This window comes from Thermobia domestica, chromosome 2, assembly GCF_964235325.1.
Source record: "Thermobia domestica chromosome 2, izTheDome1.hap1.1, whole genome shotgun sequence".
NCBI classification, from domain to species: domain Eukaryota; kingdom Metazoa; phylum Arthropoda; class Insecta; order Zygentoma; family Lepismatidae; genus Thermobia; species Thermobia domestica.
Window position 1 is genome coordinate 288696446 of NC_137455.1, and position 17980 is coordinate 288714425.

At 36.0% G+C, this 17980-nt stretch overlaps 1 pseudogene; it reads right to left on the reverse strand.

The window, feature by feature from the left end:
- Positions 1–521: 521 nt before the first annotated feature.
- On the reverse strand, positions 522–2205 carry LOC145679451 (nardilysin pseudogene; annotated as a pseudogene).
- Between the last annotated feature and the right edge of the window lie 15775 nt (positions 2206–17980).

Here is a 17980-nt window from a genome sequence, read left to right on the forward strand (position 1 = left end):
TAACGATTACGTTATACATGGCGCTGGGTGGGAATGTCCACCTACGGGATCCAGAAGGCGGACAAGAACCCTGAACTCTGTTCTTTAAGATTCACACTTTGCCGTAATAACACAATCACATACCCGTTGGGTAGCATATCCCAGTGGTCCACAAAGGGTTAAAGTCCTTGTGCATTAACGTATTGCAGTCCGTAAGTTCACTCACGAACGCAAAATCACGAAATTTCGTACGATAATAAACACGAGGGTCATTTCGTTAGTCTTTAAGTCCATTGTAAATAACCCTTTTTTGTTTCACAATGTGTAGATACAAACATAATTCTTAATATTCAAATTGTGGCTGTAAAATGGTACTGTGAGGTACCAACAGCTCAGTGGTTAGGTTTAATGTGCGATGCTATGCTATAAATATGTATAATGGAGGAAACTATATAATCAGTTGGTTTGTAAATGATCGATAGAGAATCAGCAGTTTACCGTATGTAGAAATTTATTTTTATAGTAGTATTTATTTTACCCTATTTTTTGTAGTAATTTGGTTACTTTTTATTTCTTTATTATTTCAACATAAGGTTGATTACTGATTGCCTATCAATCATAGTAGAGAAATAATTTGGTAATGTTAAATTGTTTTTTTGGAATAACCTCCTTAAAATTTAGGATTAGAACTTGTATCGTAATAAATTCACCATTTGCAACGTATACACGGTAAAATTGATCCAGCAAAGATTTCACCAATCCCTTTCGATATCTTTGTATATAATGTTAGTTGTTTCATATTTATCTTTGTAGAATTTAGTTTTGTTTGTTACAATAAATTGTTAATTATCGAAAGGAGAATTTATCTTTATAAGCCGGTTCCTGCAACTATAGTATAGCATGGCACATTAAACCTAACCACTGAGCTGTTGGTACCTCACAGTACCATTTTACAGCCACATATTTAAGTTACCTTTCTCACTGTTTCTACATAGTCATATGGCGTAGTCTGTTCTATGTATCTAAATGCAATATCCTCAGTGTGTTGCAATTCCTCAAATATTCTTTTTTGAGGTCCTAATGACTGCAGCAACTTAATGTAGCCGAAGACTGCTCCCACTACTTCTTGCACATGAGATAGTCCATCTTCAGTCAAAAAGATAGTTACAACGATCATTGTTACCATGGAGTTAGAAGAATATTCCTCATCTTCATAGCCAGCTTTCAGGTCTACTGCCCACCCTTTCTTTTGCAAAAATGAATATATACTGCCTTTGCTCTTGTGTCCAAGCAGGAATGTAATGTAATCCACGGGTTTGCTTTTGTACTGCTTTTCTGTAGGTGGTAAAGCCCAATTCAATCGGAGCTCCTTAACGGCATTAACAGGAATTACACGGAAGATCTGTCTGAAGCGGTCGTTTTCATAAGGACGTCCGAACTTTTCAAAAGAATCAGGTGGAAGTCCACTGCTAGGTACTGACACAAATAATTCTTCCACCCAAGTTTGCAGTAGGTCCAATTCTAGTGAAGCTTGCACTACTAAAGTCATATATTCAGATGAATAGTACCGCCTTCTAAACTGATGAAGTTTTTGAAATAATTCATTCCTCGAGATGTTATGACCCAACGTTTTCAAGTTTCCCTATGTAAATCTATTTAGCGGATGACCTTCGTTAGCTAAGCTACACATCAGTTGCTCTATTCTTACAGAATCAAACTGGCGCACGCTTGTAAACTCATTGTCTACTGACTGCATTTCTCTTTCAATCGCATCTTCTTTTAACAATGGAGAAACAAAGAAGTTACTAAATATCTCGAGAGCTGTCCACAGATTTTCTTCTTCAATATCGAAAACAAACTTCGTTCGTTCATATCCTGTGGCTGCATTAGTCGAACCGTCGTTTGACTTAATTAGTATGTCAAACTCATTTTCTTCTGGGTATTTTTCACTGCCATATATACCATATGCTCCAGCATATTCGCCAAGCCGGGGATTTCACTAGGGTCGCTGCAACTTCCAACTTTCACGCATAAGGCAACTGCAGCCTTCGATTCTGAACTACTGACACCGCTATCCCCACTTGATCTGGAGTCGCTTTCATCTCTACTACTGCTTTCTTCAACGTCTTCCTCGCTTTTATCATCCTCTGAATGACAAACTGTGCTAATTAGAAGAGCAGTCAGACCGTTAGACAGCTGGATTGCCCTTGTATTTCTTCTTATCATTGGGCGACTGTCTTGGATTAGTTAAACTTCTGCTCTAACTGGGCGCCATATCACTGTTAGCAAGTTTCTTTACAGACACATTTTACACCACACATACACTATTTTGCGAAATCATATTCTGAGAGTTTTAGTTATGTGCCAAAACATTCTTTAAAACTAGGCGCCATGAGTATCACCAGTTAGCAAAATTCTTTAGAAAAGTTTTACAGCACACATTTACTATTTTGCGTAATAATATTCTAAAAATTTTGGTTCAATGGAAGAAAATTTCCTCTACTACAATATAAACTTCTGTTTCAATTATTTACGGTTACGTGCCAACAAATTCAAACAGTTCTATGCCGAAACATTAATTAAAACTTCGTCCATAGATGGCAGCACAAGATAGAGCATTACTCATAACCACCAGTAAACCTGACATCTATCGTGAGTCTATGAACTTCGAAGACAATGTTAGTCTCCATATCGAGATGAAAACTTTTTTCTTATCTTTTTTTGAACATCACTGTTACATATCGCCCAGCTACAATGGCCCAAGTAATTCTGCATAATCCTTCACAAATCTAAGATAATATCCTAGAAATCCCAATAATTTATTCAACGCTCTTCTATTCTTTGGGCGTGGTAAATTTCGAATTACCTTTACTCTATCCTCGTCTATACACATATTCCCATCTGAAAATTCGTACCCCAAGATTTTTATTTTCTTTCTACATAATTTAATCTTATGTTTCGAGACAGTAACTCCATATTCTCGTAAACGTTGTACTACCTTTTCTAAAATCTCATTATGTTTTTCTATAGTGTCAGCATGAATAATAATATCGTCTGCAAAAATGTCTAGATATTCTCCCACTAAATCTCTTAACATTTTATGCATCAGACTTGCTAACACAAACCCGGAATTTACAAAACCCATCGGGATTCTTTTGAACATTAATAGACGAGTAGGAGTAGCAAAGGTAGTATAAATTCTCGAGTCTGGATGAAGGGCTATTTGATAGAAGGCATTTTTTGCATCTAAACAACTAAAGATACGATGTTTCCCAATATTCGCAATAGTCGAATCTATATGTGGAGCTGGAAACCCTGTTACAATCACACGTTTGTTGATTTGACCGTAATTTATGACTAATCTCCTAGAACTGTCATTATTCGTAACCAAAAAGCACGGAGATATAAAGGGAGAACTCTCAACTTCAGTTACAATATCTCTTTCGATCAAAGAATCGATAAACGAGTCTAATTCTCGAAGCTTATGCTTTGGTATTTGATACGGTTGTGTAATACAAGGGCTATTATCAATAAGCTGTATTTTATGTTGATAGCCACGTATCTCTCCAAGTTCTTCATTGATTACATCATTATATTCCTGTAAGAGATTATTTACATAAGATATTAAGGAAGGAGAAAAAATATCATTAGTATTATGCACCGTACCTTGATCCATATTTGGTCCATCCTGATTTCTCCGGTCAAACTCATGCCGAACAGGATTTTCGACAGGAACACCAGCTGGACTCGTTTCATAGACCTCTGCTGGACATTGAGCTGTGGTATGACGGCTGCTATGACACGCCCCTAAGGATGCACCGGAACACGCAGCAGACTGTTGGCCAACTTCTTGTGATACCATTGGATTGGCTGGTCTGGACCGTGAAGTGCCTCCACAATCACATTCAGCATGGAAAGCAGATGATCGGGATGCAGAAGGATGAAGCATCACATCTTCCTCTCTTTGGACCTCCGGACGACTATCCATTGGTAGGTTGGTGTAACTCGCCCCTAAGGAATGGTCAGGATCAGCTGCCAAAACCTCATATCGATCCACTGACGTTGATCGTGGTACTAGCCTGGTCTGCGAAGCCCGCCTCATGTTGTCGGTCCCTAAGGATTTTCCTCTGGATCGGTTCTTCTGCTGAGATGTAGTACTGATCGTAGTTCGTGGTACATTACGAATCCTGTTTTGGACACCCCTAGCTTCATTAGGTTGTTTTAAAGTAGACTGGACGACTTCCCTCTGGAACCGCCACTGACGAGATCGCCCTCGATGTGGTTCTCTCGCTCCATTACTCCTCCTCGCAGTGTCTTCGCCGTAGGCAGGTTGATAAACCTCGAAATGATTATGCTGTCCCCCATCACCAAATTTCGATCCATATACAGGCCTTGACCCCTGCACTTCCCCCACACCACTGGCGCCTAACGGTGCGGAGTCCACACAAGGAGACCTGCAACGAGATTGCAAAGGCGACAGATCACTGGGAACAGGTGAGCTACTGTTCCAATCACTTAAGTTAACCAGTTGTTTTAGTTTTTGGAAAAACAAAGATTTATTGGGAATGTCCAAATGCGCATGATTTTCACGCAGGAAGTTTAAGCCTAATAATACTTTAAGCACGGGATGTTCAATAACACCAAACCAAACCATGAACCTTGTTCCATGAACGAAAAACATCAACTGCACCATTTCACAAATATGAACCGATTCATTGTTCATGACCACTACTCTATGACTCAGTTTTAGACGATGGCTTACACAGTACGTATTTTCTCTAAAACGTTCCTCTCAGCGAGATTCAAACTCGACCCAGTATCAATGATAGCGAGAAATATATCGTGACAAATAGAAATCGGCATCTGGAGCAAAGACGTACTCTCATCATCACATGGTCCACAATACGTAGTTTCAGAGTCCTTCTTATTTTTATTTTTGTGAAGACACAAACGCCAGATATGGGAAGACAATCCACAAGATGTACAAGCGCGCTTCATATTCTGATACTTATTTCTCCCCATTAATATCTTATTACACAAGTTTTGTTTACCTAGGATTTGGTCATATTCGCTATCATATTGATAATTAAGCTCGTAGCATTCTGCAAATTCCATGAGCTCCGCCCATGTCAACGGTAACCTAGATAACAACATGGTATTTCTAATATCAGGTCTAACCAAATTCATTACCAATCGACAAAACTCAAGATCTTCCATCCCTTTACCTAAGATACGCAATACAGCATTCTTTTCAATAATAAATCTGACTAATAATTCATTTTCTGTCATTAAACGAAAGAATTTGCTTTTATAAAATTCCAAACTAACAAGAGGTGTTACAAATTTCTCAAAAATTCTTTCTACGATATAATCCCAATCTGTAGTGGTTGAAAGTAGCCGTTGCATTTCTTCATATACTCTACCATTACACCTTTCTAATGAAGCTACCAAAATTACGTCAACGGGCGCTATCTTTCTACTTATCATTATATCTAAACGAAGAAGAAATTCACATAAAAGAAAACCATTATTTCCATTTACAATAGGCAATTCTTTAACTTGTAATCTCAAGGAGTTAAATATATTTTCTGAAAAGAGCCGAGTGAAATTGCATTTTATCGGTGGTCTTAACACACCAGCTGACGGATGATCTTGCTCCAGGCGCTGGGTAGTGGAGTCAATCGAGCGTGAATTTTCCTATTCTCGAATGACACCACCATCCAACCTACTTGACAGGTCATCATGACGAACCTCCCGGGAGCCCGAACCGGTGGACCCCGGTGGTCCGTTACATAAGCGTGACCAAAACTCGTCTGCCTCTAAAAAATCAACCAAATCACTATTTTCCATTTTTGTTGAAGTAGATAATTTCTAATTAAATAGCCAAATATATATATATAGGTCACGTTCACGCCTTGGCATCTACGTCTAACTAGGCAGTTGAACCATACAACTTATTCTTTACTACAGACTTCCCATTAGATTCTACGTAATACTTAACTTTCATTTTGCTTTATTTCCCTTTTAATAAGGACGTTCATTATTTTTACGGTTCCTTTTAACCTTATTTGCAACCATATTATAACCAGCCTTTAAATAATAGCAAAGCACACTGTGCATAACAGTCAATGCACGACAGTGTGAAAGGTAACTTAAATATGTGGCTGTAAAATGGTACTGTGAGGTACCAACAGATCAGTGGTTAGGTTTAATGTGCTATGCTATACTATAGTTGCAGGAACCGGCTTATAAAGATAAATTCTCCTTTCGATAATTAACAATTTATTGTAACAAACAAAACTAAATTCTACAAAGATAAATATGAAACAACTAACATTATATACAAAGATATCGAAAGGGATTGGTGAAATCTTTGCTGGATCAATTTTACCGTGTATACGTTGCAAATGGTGAATTTATTACGATACAAGTTCTAATCCTAAATTTTAAGGAGGTTATTCCAAAAAAAAAAAAAAAAAAACAATTTAACATTACCAAATTATTTCTCTACTATGATTGATAGGCAATCAGTAATCAACCTTATGTTGAAATAATAAAGAAATAAAAAGTAACCAAATTACTACAATAAAATAGGGTAAAATAAATACTACTATAAAAATAAATTTCTACATACGGTAAACTGCTGATTCTCTATCGATCATTTACAAACCAACTGATTATATAGTTTCCTCCATTATACATAAATCACCGCAACTCTGTTCCAGCAAAAATTTGACTTCTTTACACTAAGAAATTACCTTTCACACTGTAACGAGTTCTATGCTGCAATATTTTACGTTACTGTCCATAGATGGCAGCACAAGATAGAGCATTACTCATAACCACCAGTAAACCTGACATCTATCGTGAGTCTATGAACTTCGAAGACAATGTTAGTCTCTATATCGAGATGAAAACTTTTTTCTTTATCTTTTTTTGAACATCACTGTTACAAAATGTAAAATGGCTTTATGGTATTTGACACAACATATTATTCAACACAGGTAAGAAATTTAATGCCAATATTATGGCTCAAAAACAATCTAAATTAAACATTACATATACAATAAAAATATATACTGGTATGTATATTCAATGTATATTTTCTACAGTATATACAATGTATATACTGTTCAATGTATACTGGTATGTATATATTTTCTACAGTACTTGATAACGGAAAATATGCAGTAGGTTTATTTGTTGATTTCTCCAAGGCATTCGACAGTGTTCAACATTCTCTTCTACTGGCAAAACTCCAGAAATATGGTATTAGGGGTGTAGTACGTGAATGGTTTCGCTCGTACCTGACAAACAGAAAACAAGTAGTAAAAATACAAAAAATAATTAACAATAAGCAAGTCACATTTTCATCCAAAACTGCTACTATCTCTGCTGGTGTTCCTCAAGGCTCAATTCTTGGGCCAATTCTTTTTTTATTTTACATAAATGATTTTGTTTAATATATGTATCCCCAACATATTGTACTATATGCTGACGATGTAAATGTCCTTGTAACAGTGGACAATACAGTTGAACTAGAAAGTAAATTAAAACAAACTGTAAATCGTTTAATGAAATGGACATCTCAGAATCAACTGCTGATAAATGCAAAGAAAATAAAAGCACTAAATTTTCATTACTCATGTACACCTCGAACAGTACCACCGATTGTGATAAATTCAATTGATGTAGACTATTCAAAATCCACTAAATTTTTAGGTGTAACAATAAGCAATAGGCTTACATGGGATGCACATATTACTGAGCTAAACAGCAAATTAAGCCGTATATGTTTTGTCATTTATAGACTACGTGGTTCAGTGTCAAAAGAAACTTTGCTGTTATTGTACTATGGTAAGTTTCAATCATTGTTAAATTACGGAATAATTTTCTGGGGAGCCTCCTATTCCAGTGTTACTACTTTTCGTCTACAGGAAAAGGCAATAAGATATATTTTTAATCTATCACCAAGGTCCTCATGCAAAAGGGTCTTTCAGTCAAATAAAATTTTAACTGTGCCTTGTCTGTACATATACAAAAGTATCATATATATAAAGAGAAATGAAAGTAGTTTTCTTCATGTTGACGATGTACATTCATACAACACACGACAAAAGAATAACATATTCACAGCATACCAAAACTATGCGTGCACCAAAGAAGTGTTCTTCCTATGTCCGCTAAGTTGTTTAATAAGCTTCCAAGTTATTTGAAGGATATCAAAAACATACGAAATTTCAAAAATGAACTATTTAATTTTTTGTGTAACAAAATGCATTATCATATTAATGAATACTTGGGTGATAGTTTGTAAAATAATGTAAATCAATTATATTGAAATGTTTTCTTATTATTTGACAAGTCCTATGTACTCGTCTCTGACCAATAATGTTCGATATGGATGAATAAACAATGAATGAATGAATGCTATTTTATAACTAACAATACACAATAAAATGTGATATGAACCAAATATGTCATCATAGTTCTAAGTGTAACGATAATTAACACATCTTATTATAGGATAATATTTACCCTTTTTGAGTAAAATATGACTGTACTAGTTTTTTAGTAAAGTTATTGTTCAACTATTCCACAAACACTATAAAATTTATTAATGGATATTTCACAATTACTTATTATCATTTTACACTTCGTAAATGTAAGTATATTTCTTTTTATTCAACATACAAAGAAAAGCTTATACTTACTACAAGCAAAGTATTCAAAATATCCACATTCACAAAAGTTCAAAGTATTCCTTTACATTTTAAATGGTATATTTTAAAATAACATTTAAATTTTATATGTTCAATGCAATTCAATAGGGCTAAAACATTACAGATAATATGAACACACTTAATTCTAACATTCATGAAAATTACAAATTACGATATATATTCAAACATATCATTATAAGAAATAATATTTCGTTTATCTAAAATGAAATATGACTAGGCTTACGTGAGTTTGTCACACTCAAAGCATATGCCGCCTGCGTGAAATATGGAAGACCCTACTCCAAACAATCTATCAACATTTACCATCCCCGAAGCAAAGTGGAAGGGACAGAAAAGAAGGTTAATCGTTAAAAATAATATAGAGGAGACTAATAAGAAAATTGCGTTGCAAACGCTTTACATAATATGATTGAACTCAAAACTTAGGGGGGAAACTTTGCTTCCAAGCTTAATATTCAACTTATCGTGTCTTTCGTATTAAACGAAAAGACTAAGGCAAAATATATGTGTATCAACAATCACATGTAATAAGTACATAAATGTCTTATCGTTAGGGGCAGGAATTTTTCGCAATTTGAAATTAAACTTATCGTATTTGAAATTTAAAATTAATTTTTGACTCATTTTTCCTAATTATTTTATTTATTTATTTAATAAAGGACTTAGGGTCTACTACTGACAAGTTTGAATAATGCGGTTGGCAACACATCTTGCGCATACGTAATCAACCATTTCCTCTCGTTTTCGTCTCACTCGCTCGGAAAGTAACGGTTTCAAAGTGCAAAGTTAGCTTGTGGCATGTCTATTAGTAAATTCACATTTTCGGATCAAAAGATCCAATATACTTCAATCAAAAATTTTGTTGTAGGTCTTACTCAAATTCAGTATTGCTAATTCCGTAGAAAAATCGATTTTGGGGCCGTTCAAAATTTTTGTGGCCCCTGAAACAAAAATTAATTATTGGCCAAAATCGCAATCTTTTGATCCATTTTTAGTTTTCCTAAAATTTTTTTTTTCTTTCCTTACTGCTATTGGGATATTCTGAAATAGGTGTTAGAAAAACTATACTGGGGAATTACTGTAGTTCAGAATTGGATCTTATTAATAAAATATTTTGTGAATAAAAAGAAATGAATATCGGAGTCCAATGGTATTTATCTAAAATTATAAACGGCATTTTCGTATTTAGGTTGAAAGTGTCTAGACTAGTTGAAAAATTTTGTAGAAGATAGTGTAAGATGAATCATAGGAATCCACATTCCAGCATGAATGTACAATGTGAGAGAATTTTGATTACTGGAAAAGTTCCCTACTTATTATTATCTATAATTTTATGTCTAGAATTATTATATAATTATGATTATGTAATTTAAATATACTGATTGATGAAATAAATGTATTCTACTTGTTTATCATGTACCTTCAGGATTAATATACACCCACAGAGTCGATCTGGCTCAATATTTTTAGAGCTTCATAATTCATTACCTAAGAGTGTTTATATTCATAGTAGTATATTTTCACTGTTATGTGCTTATCAAAATAATTTGTACGAAAGAAGTGGTGTTGTGTTTGTTTTATTTTTTTATGCTAATGTTGTGTTCACTAAATAAAGAAATAATAGAATTTTTTTAGGTATTTCCTTTATTTCTAACCTTCGACCAGATGTTTGTTATGGGCAAATACAATTTGTAAATTTTATATAATTCACATTTGTGTGTCTGAAAGATAAAAGTCTCTGAAAAATATAGTCATGGGTGATTTTGTGTTCTTGAATAAAATGCTTCAAATGTGAAGTAGAATACAAGGTAAATTCAATAATACCGAAAAGAAACCACAGTCTGCATTGGTATTAAAGAAGGAGAGGAGAAAGATACAAAATGGTTATTGGCTCGGGCATGATAAGTGTTATAAAAATACATAAGTATAGTTAATACGCTTGGCGAACATTTCGGCCAAAAACATTTGATCCAAAGATATTTCTAGTATTTGTATATTCTAATTATTTTCTTGGAATTTATAGTGGAATTGTAAATCGAGAATAGTGGTCCAACTTATTTACTTGTTTTCGCCTTTAGGTGCAAATAACATAACTTGTTTCTTTCACTAGGAGGTGAAACTGACAGTTTGTTGCTTTTCTCTTCTACTGAAGGAAAGGAAGAAGCAACAGATCGTTATTTTCACCTACAGGTGAAAGAACCACTTCACGTTTTGGTGAGAATAAACATTATGTGAACACAAGAAAATAAGTTACTTCCACCTGACAAGATAAGAATTAACTTTGTTGGATCACTATTTCCGATTTACAACTGCTGATGAAAGCAACAAGTTCTGTTATTTGCACTTGCCGCTGCATGTAAGAACTTTAGCTGGTTGTTTCATTCATTGTGCAAATTGCAGGATAGAATTATACCATACTGGTTACCTTCACATCATAAACATTTCATATAAAAGAACCACCCTCCATTACTTTGTTTATGTTCCATAATAGTTTGAGACTAACGAACTATTACAAGAATCGATACCCGGATCAGCAAAAACACAGTTTGCAAATAATTCTTAACGCTGGCACCTTCAAATGATTCACCCTCCCAATTATAAACGTACGTTAAACCCTAGTTTAATTCATTAACACATTACATAGTATTGAGGGTTACTGTTTAAATATAGAAAAGCATTTCAATATTCAATATGTCGCTGAGAAGACACTTCACAAGTGTGTTTCTTATTTGTTTTGTTACTAGATATTTAGTATTCTTAAGTAACTCATCGGTTCACAAACACATCAGTTTTTCTTTTCAAATACTAATACTAAATGTTGTTGGATCAAATGTTACCGAATCGCATGTCTGTGCAAGATGTTCTTGAGACAAAACGGGTTGTCACTGTTAAGGTATACAAGGTGTGAACAAAAAGTACGTTGAATATAGTTGCACAGTGCGATCTATCGATGTTGAATCCATTTCAACTAGTAATCCCGGTAGCCTAAACCTTTGGTACAATCAATGACGAGTTTGAACGAGTTGTGGCAGGTTAGTTGGCTTCCACAGGCCGAAGGGTGAGGACGTGTTAAGAGTGTCTGTCCCGCGCAAACTTAAGTTTTGTTCTAAGCTGAAAAAAAAAAAAAAAAGCCAAAGAAGATCTCGAAATGTTAAAATCTGTGTGTACCGATGAAGCAGTGGCATTGAAGACTCTTTACAAGTGGTATGATAGATTCAAAAGCCGTAAGGAATCGGTTGAAAACGAGCAACGATCGAGACGTTCTTCAATGTCAAAAATAGCAAAAAAAAAAAAAAAAAAAAAAAAAAAAAAAAAAAAAGGGCCAAATGATTTATTTAAACAGGCGAGTATAGCTATTCGAGAGCTTTCCGAAGAGCTGAATATCTCGCGTGAGATCTTGAAAAGCATTTTAACCGCTGGTTAAATGGGCAGATGACTTCTTTCTTTACCACGAAAACGCGCCGTGCCACACCTTGCTTTTGATCCGCGAGTTCTTGGCCGAAGAACTATTCCTGTCTGTCCACATTCGCTGTGCTCTCCGGGGTGAGTTCTGGCTATTTCCAAAAATTAAAACCGTGCTTAAAGGAAAACGTTTTGACACCATTCTTGACATTTAGGGGTCCATGACAGAGCAGTTGACTGGCCCTTCAAAAGAAGCCTTCCAGAATGCTTCCAGTCATGGATTAAACGTTGGGATAAATGCATTGCTAGCCAAGGACAGTACTTTGAAGGAGATTAAATCGAATTCTATGTAAGTTTATTACTTTGTTTCTAATAAAATTATTCATCGTATTTTTTTTTTTTTTTTATCACACCTTGTATTTCGCCAGAAAAGGTTTTGACTATTAACCAAAAGCGCAATTTTGCATGTCTTATTTAGTTATAAGCCTTATAAAAGATAAAAGATATTAATTATTCCAATAGATGGAACTAACAAGGAGGCTTACGGAAGTGTAACTCGCCGATTTGAATGAAACTTTGTATACTTGTAAAACATCGAAAAATAATACAAGTATTTCTTTTCGGCAATGGTGCGGGTTTAAGGGTAGAAACCACCCTTTGAACGTTAGGGGTGGTCTCCGAGCATAGACAGAAAAACAATCATTTAATGTCCCAGAAAACATACTGCCAGGGGGGTTTTAGGACAGCTGGTTCAGAATCTGACATCAAAATTACAAATCTCAAGATGGCGGATCCAATATCAGGCAGCTTTTGGGGCGGGCGAACCGGGTTGTTGCCCAGGGCCCCGCACATTATTTAAAGTATTTGCAACATCACATAGTTTAATTTAAAAATATATATATATATATGAGAGAAAATATATAAAATATAACACAAACTTAATAAATAATATGTACTAATAATTCTAGATAGTATTAAAATTTAAGTTGCTATTTTGCACAGCTAAAACTAAAACTGTACATAAATTATCTAATAAGCTTACAAAGAGTGTATAGATCAATATTCTAAGCGAACAGTTTGTTTTTGTGTATTAGATAGTATGCATTTGTAGAATGCTTTATTGAGATTTATAACAACAGGCGGGTCAACTTGTATAGCTTTAGTACTTTAGTAAATGTTTACCATGCGAAACGTACGTGCGAGGAGAAAATTAACAAATACTATGTTCTTTTGTGGTGTATAATTATCTTTTCTTCGATCTAAAGGTAGGCAATAGTGATGTGAAGTCGGATTACAACAAAGAGAATTTTTGGTTTAATGATTGGTTAAAAAAACTCCGAAGTGTTTCGGTTTGGAAATTTTAATTGGAATGACATGTGAAGCCTGAAAGTTCGTAGATATTTTGGTTTATTGTGTGTGACTAGTTTAGAAACATGACTTCTCATGATCGGAATGTCGGTAGAAAATTTGAATCAGGAAGTACCAAAAGAAAAAAAAATGAAAGAAAGGAGCTAGAACAACAAGAATTTTTTATCATTATCCAAATATTTAAAAACTGAAAATCAAGTTAAAGAAAAGAGTATTAGTGTGTGAATCCGTTGGTAAAACTGAGTGTGAATATACAATGGCAGTTGAACTAGAAGCGGGACCCAGCAGCAGAGTTCAGGTACTACAGTTTGTGGAATCATCGCGTTCGTCCTCATCCGCAATTTCGCACCCATCAGCGCAGTCACCAACAAATGAAAGTGTCTAATGAAAATGTGGAGAATGATTCAGGATTATGGCCACAGCAATTGAGTGATAAGGAGTATGTAAGGGCCCTATTCAAGCGAAAGTAGATGTGTTTCCCGTGAATGAAAATGGACGGCGTTTTAGCGAATTTCACCATATTAGAATTTTAAGAAGTGGTGAGGAGCAGGACAGGCGTTGGATGATTTATTCCAAAGCAGAAGATATAGTTTACTATTTTGCATGTCATTTGTTTTCTTATGTAAGTACAAGTTTCGGTTCTTATAGGGGAATTAATTATTGGAAGTATCTTGGTGATTATGTGAAATCTCACGAAACTAGCAAGACTCTCAAAGAAGTGTATTGAAATGTTTAGATTTAGAAAAGGACTTTTGCATTGCAACAACTATCGACACCATGCTTCAGACTCGAAGCTGAAAAGCAGCGCTGGAAAGAAAGTTTGGCAAGGTTGCTCACAATCCTGCATTATTTAGCATGCAAAGAGAAACTGGGTTCAGATTCCAGTGGTAATTTTTTGGACAAGTTGATAGCTTCATTTGATCCTGCGAGATCATTTGCAATAAGTGATAAACAAGAAATTTAAGGACAATTAGCTTGGAAATAATAGCAGATGAACTTATACGAGGGTAAGTAAACTGAAAACCATAAAAGTAGAAATAAAAATCCGCATATGGCGCCAGTGAGCTGTAAGTTGGCATGCCTGTTTACGATAGTATGCCGGATGTATCCTAGGTGGCAGCAGCCGGCAGATGCACAAACATCGGCGCAACAACAGTTCCAAAATGGCAGCCCCACTAGCCACATGCACCAGCGAGGAGCAGCGTTCTGTGATTCGGTTTTTGCGAAGTGAAGGTGTGAAACCGATTGACATTTTTAGGCGAATGAAGGTTCAGTATGGAGATGCAGTTTCATAAGGTGTCTGCAAGATGGGTGCCCCGACAACTGACGCCTGAACTGAAACAGCGACGTGTTGATGCGTGCGAAGACCTTTTATGGCGTGCTGAACGTGACGGTAATGCCTTCCTGTCACGAATCGTCACTGGTGACGAAACATGGGTGCATTACCATCAGCCTGAAACAAAGCAAGCGAGCAAGGAGTGGCGGCAGGAAGTTCCACTCCGATGAAGAGGTACGCAACGCGGTGCACGAGTGGTTGCGCCGTCGCCCAAAAGACTTTTTTTCTGCAGGTATTCAGGCTCTTCCGAAGCGCTGGCGGACTTGCATTGAAAGAGGAGGGGACTATGTTGAAAAGTGATTTACTTCTGTACCCTGTGTGACCAATAAATAATATTAAAAAAAAAAAATAATTATGGTTTTCATTTGACTCCCCCTCGTACAACTGCTTGCAACCAACGTCAAAGCTGAATTTGTGAAGAAAGTGATGAAGAGTAAGTACTTTTCATAATTGCTGACTGCACTCGAGATGTCGCTCGTGTTTAACAACTTTCACTGATACTGCGTTTTATTAACAAAGCCACAGGAGCACTTTGTGGGCTTTATAGTTTCCACCGAAATTGAACAACTGAGACTATTATTGCAAAGGCGCAAACATACGTGGAGAAAAAAGCGGCATGCAAAGAAGAATTCTCAATTTAAATCCTCTCGCTTTTTTTTTTTTTAACCCTATGGAAGTCACTATTGGAACTTGGTGTTGGGAGACGTAGAAAGTTCTTGTACACGAACTAAGCCCTTCTTTCGAACTCTACAGAGACTATACAATTTTTCTGGCTCAAGTGAAGGATGGTCTATTCTTAAAGAACAAGTCCAAATTTCTTTGAAACCTCTCTCGGAAATAAGGTGGAAATGCAAAGTAGAATCCGTCAAAGCAGTCAGATACCAGCTTCCAGTGGGTGCAATACACTGCAAAGTTTGTCTGAAAGAAGTACGGTATTGGTTAGTGAGTGCCAGTCACTAGAAAGCAGAAATAACTTACGAATTTGTTATCTCATTCCTAATGTAGTACGAGCTCCTTACAATGAATAATGTCATCAGTAAAGTGTGGCAAGATAAGAAAATGAACTTCGATGTGACAAGGAAACACTTGGAAGTGTTTCTGAAATGGCTTGAAGATTACCGGGAAAGTGGCTTTCAGATAACTCTACTAACAGCGAGAGAATTCGCAGAAGAGATGGGAATTGAAACCATTTTCAAGATTGTCAGAAAAAGACAGAATTCTCTTACAAAGCTGAGGGCAAGGACCGAGAGCTTTCTGCAGAAGACTGCTTCAAAATAGAATACTTCTATGTAATTGTTGATATGATCCGACGAAGCTGTGAACTATGATTCGAATCTCTGAAGAAACATGAACACACATTTGGTTTTCTATAGCAGGTTAAAAATTTGATTGACATGAGCGACGAAGTCCTAATCAAGTGCTGCAAGAACTTAAACATCAAATTCCGAAGACAGTGGCAGATGGACTGGAACTGTATGAAGAACTGAAAATGTTCTCACGAGACTTTGATGGCAAAAATAACCTATTATCAGTACTTAAATATATGTGAAAAGAAATTGGTGGAAATCTACCCTAATGTACACATTGTTTTACGAATACTATGCACAATATCGGTTGCCATTGCATCCGCAGAGAGGAGCTTTTCAAGACTAAAACTCATAAAAACATACCTCAGGAGCACTTCACAGTTTCACGGTAATTTGGGGATTTCTAGTTTCCTAAAAGATTCTCTGTTAAACATTTAAATGAACACCAAGCTGCTTTCTCAACCGGAGTTGATATCCTCAAATTTTTGGTCACGAATCAAACATCTTATTTGGGGGCCTACAAAAATCCCTTCCTTGATTTTAGCGTCACTAACCCGAGAAAATTTTTCCTTGAGGTAACAAAATCCTGTATTACTTTTGTCCATTGCCTTAACAAAGTTTTGGAAGAGCCCCAACTTTATGTGAAGAGGAGGTAGAATTATCTTACCAGGGCTCACCAGTGAGGAATAAACAACATTCTTCTGTCCAGGAGTTAATACACGCTTTGGCCATTCCTTCTTGATATAATGTTCCGCTTTGTTCCTGCTGTCCCATTTGTAGAGGAAACAACAATATTTCGTATAACCAAGCTGCAAACCCATTAACAAAGAAATAACTTTTAAATCACAGCAAACGGGTCACTTGTATTTCTCATATTGAATTCTTTCTAACACTATTTTGATGTTTTCATAGGTTTCCTTCATATTAGTTGCATAAGCCAAAGGCACTGAAGGAAATTTGTCGCCATTATGCAAAAGGACAGCCTTCAAACTAGTTTTGGAAGAGTCAATAAACAATCTCCACTCTGTACTTATATGTGCATGTCCGAGTATATCCATAACAGCACAGACATTATTACAATACACTAAATCATTTTCTTGAGAAAAGTAGTTTTGAAACTGTATGACGGTTTCGAAAAATACACACTTTAGTGTCACGATGGAGCAGATTCCAGCCTTTAAGTCTAGAAGCAAGAAGTTCTGCCTGTATCTTGGAGAGTTTTAAATCCCGTACGAGGTCATTTAGTTTACCCTGAGTTATCAGATGGGGATCCAATGTAGATGTGCTTCCTACATAAGTAGGATCATCATCATTTGGAACTTCAGTTGCCTCAAGTACGTAATCCTCATTTACTGTAAGATGAGGAGGAGGTACTGGTACAGGTAATTCTACACTGTGTAGAACTGGCCTAATTGCTGATGGCAAATTAGGGTACTGTACTGTGTGGTTAGATTCACTGGTTATTACTTTTATCTGTGTCATTCAGAAGTAGCAGTCTGAAGAATGATCTTTTGGTTCCCTCCAGATCATCGGTACTGCGAAGTTCATGTTTCGTTCACCATTTGCCCACCCAGTCAGACGTTTCACGCAAGTACAACAAATGTAGTAAGGAGCCCAATTCTTATCTTGGTCTCCTACACAGCAACCAAAATATAACTGATAACACTTCCTCACAAGTGGAGTAAAACATCGACGTTGCGATTTAAATGTCAGCTCCCCACATACATAACAGAAATTGTCCGGGTGATTTACACACTTCCTCGGCATCTTGTATCCTGTAAGGTATCATACACACGAATCTACACTCCATCAATCATGAAGCAGCACAAACGTAATCTAACTCA